The following is a 3,459-nucleotide window of genomic DNA, read 5'->3' as shown; positions in this document are numbered from 1 at the left end:
CTTCAAGTTCTCTTCTGTTGAGCTGCTTGACACTAGAAGTCGAGTTTGGCATGTCAATTACTTTTTGATCGTCATGTGCAAATAGTGAATTTGAAGCGAATAGGGGTTTTGGCCAAATATTTTCTAATCTAATTTTGAAGTTTCTCCAAGCCTTTCACTACTGTTGCACTACGCTTACACAAAAACCTAGCTAAACTCGTGAATTTTGTTTCCAAGCTTCCACTGGTCCATTTATAAGCTAAAATTTTAATCAAACTATATTTATGGATTGTGACCTCAGAAAGTCCAATGTCTTGGGATGGCAAGTAAACGGCAGATTGGTCATAAAATGAAACCTATACAGGTCCCCAGCTATACCCAATTGAAATTAAGTGGATTTACAAAACCTTGTTGTATGCAAACATTCTTCAATCTCGGGGGGAAAAAAAAATATCACGAATGATGAACGCAGGTTGTCAGGGGATCTCTCCTAATGTATACACTTGCATAACAGCCACAGTCTCATTTTGAAAATTTTACTGCTATGTATGTATCAACATTCACAAAGTTTAAGTTTCTTTATAAATACACCAGATGTACACGTGCACCAGCCCGCTTTGAAAGTGTGTTTTTCTCCCAAGCTTGCAACTGCACTTTTCCAAATGTTGTTTGGGGCAGGTTACCCTGTTGAGTGCGTTTCTTACCCGAGCATTGGTACGCTGCAGAGAAGCAACACTTGCAGAGCTCGCTTCCACGGGTATCTCTTCTCTGCAGTGCACCCGTGCTTAGTAAGAAACACTCAACATGGCTAATCCACAGTTCGTGGTACAGGGAAGGCCAGAGGGAAGCTTGCTTTTCTCCCCACTAGCTTTCTGTGTACTAAAGTGGAAAGAGTTTGCTGCGTTGCACGGGTCCGGTGTGCCCCAAATGAATAGGCCACTAGAGAAATACCAACATTGCAGTTCATCTCAAAGCGAATATCGAATAGAGTGTTATTCGAAACTACTATTTGAAATTAATAATGTTTGCACAACACTACTTTTTAAGCATGTAGTTGATGGTTATGTGCATTCAGCATAAGCCCATACCTTAAAGAAGTCGAACCTATGAATGCAAGCAGGTTGTTGTGAACCATTCTTCCGCTGCAAAGCCTGCACGTCCTGGAGGAAGGTTCAAAGCCCGGAGATGGCTCTTGTAACTTCCACTACACTCGTACCTAGCAGAACGAGTGCGTGCCAAATGCCGACAGTTTGCATGTGGAACGTCGAAAAAGTGTAGCCCCTGCAGAGTAACAACACAGTTGTGAGTTAGTGCGAGTTAGTTTAGTAGTGTCGGACGAGTTCAAATTATTGCCAGCCAGAAAAGCGGATTTTGCCAATTTCAACGAATGCGAGTTCTGTTCCCAGATGGGCCTGTGCAGGTTGTTCAACACTTGCATTCCTTTCGTTGTCTGTACACAACCATACTCGTTCATGGTGGCACGTCATTGGTATTGTATAGGAAATCGGTACAGTGTCGACAATAGTTTGCAGTATGCTGTTCGCACGGTACCAGAAACCAAAATTGATACTACATTTGAAGATGTAGAGAACCTGTCAAGGTTTGAGTTAGATGAGGTTCGACTTCTAACCTTTACGCGAGGTTCAACGAGAGTTTGACAGAGTTAAAAATGGCAAATTAGGTTGAAGCTTGGTACAGTTTTCCAGCCCACTGCACCAGGTTTCATCATTTAACAGCCTGCTTGTCTCAGTCTTATATGCATGCCACGTATAGGGCCGCTGCTCTTGGCACTTTAATGTCAGATACTGGGATGTGGCCTCAGAACTTCGGAGTGCGGCGCGGAGCATGCAGCACGAAGTGTGCAACCACAGATTGCACACTTCACGTGCGCTCGGAGCGGGAACTCTGCTATGTGTGCACTTGACGGCAGCAAAGCGAACTACACATACTATCAAGGCTCTCGTTTGTGGACTTGGTGTGCCACCAACGGAACACAGGAGCAATAACAGCGGGCGAGGGGGGGAGAAGCGAGGGACGCAGCCACAGAACAGCGGCGCCGAGCCCAGCAGCGGCGGGAAGCCAGTTGCCATTACACAGCGGCCGACCGACAGTTCAAGTGCCATTCCACGAACAGTTTGTTCGGTGCGGCATGTATAATGTGTGCCACAGACTGGTTTCTGGTGGATGTGAGCAAAGGCATTTTATACGCTGCACATTTAGTATGCCTTTGGGAAATGCCAAAGAGAACAGCCATATTTTTTACAGCAATAGCTGCTATGGGTTTTTTGCACCACTGGAAATGACATCCATGGTGAATGATATACATGTTACAGTTGTAGTTGTCGGCAATGTAGGGCGTCCATCACAGATTTTGCCATATCCTCGGAAAAGATAGCCCGCCACTCGAGGGAATCGAACCTGGGTACACTGCGAAGTGGAGGCATTGCCACCGAGCTATGCCATGCCGTGAACAAGCCACTGTATACATAATTGTTTTTTTGGTAGTACTCGATGCCCACTGTACGCGCTCTCTGGTCACAAAATGGCCAATAACAAAATGCCGTTGCAACACTGTCAATGCCAAGAAGCTCGCGCTGGAAAACTCCCAGGTGCTCCAGAAAAAAGAAACGGGCATTTGGAACAAATGGAACAAAACAAAAGCGTTTGGAACAAGACAAATATCTTTTGTTTGGAACGGTTTTGTTCATGCACGATGTGTGAATGCGACACCGATTCGCAACGACTTTACCTCGACGTTCTAACCGTACAAAATGGGTACAATCGGTGCCCGTGTGAAGTTTGCACACACAAAAAGTCCAGTTTTCTATTCGGTCAAAATAGAAAGGCTATCATCCAGCCAAGTGCCTCTGATGAGCACATTACACCACACCGATGAAATGTGCTCGTTTCGGGGATTTTGGGTTGTAAGGCTTTGTCGGTCAAGCGCTGAGTGCTGTGTCGGCAACGCAAACATAAGTGATGCATGTTGTTGTTCCCATGGGTGTAGTGCTCGACCTTGCCGCTAGAGGCGCGACTTCTTTTGCAGAAGTCGCAGAGACGTTGGAACGCCGAGCTCCGATTGGCTCTAATTGAAGGATAGTGGATAGACCTCAAGGTGCTTGCTTTGAGGTCTACCCACTCTTCTTCGATTAGAGCCAATCTGAGTTCGGTTTTCTGATGTCACCACTAAAGTCCCTAGATAAGATCTTCCTACAAGTAGCAACATTCTTTGAAGCGCCGACTGCACGACGGTGCAGCTTTTAGAAAGTGATGCCGGTGCATAGCAGAGGTTTCAACTGAATGCCACCATTTTGTTCCAGCGAAATGTGCTTTGTCATTTGAATTGGTTGTCGCTACTTGTAAAAGAAGTATCAAGGGACTTCAGTCACCACGAACCCTGCAAAAGAAGCGAACTAACTTGCGCTCTATATAGACTCAGCATTAGCTTCGGCGGAGCAGATGAAACAATACCAGCACTAA

The sequence above is a fragment of the Ixodes scapularis genome, unplaced genomic scaffold (genome assembly GCF_016920785.2).
Source record: "Ixodes scapularis isolate PalLabHiFi unplaced genomic scaffold, ASM1692078v2 PGA_scaffold7__128_contigs__length_106722199, whole genome shotgun sequence".
NCBI classification, from domain to species: Eukaryota; Metazoa; Arthropoda; class Arachnida; order Ixodida; family Ixodidae; genus Ixodes; species Ixodes scapularis.
This window is presented reverse-complemented; position numbering follows the sequence as displayed.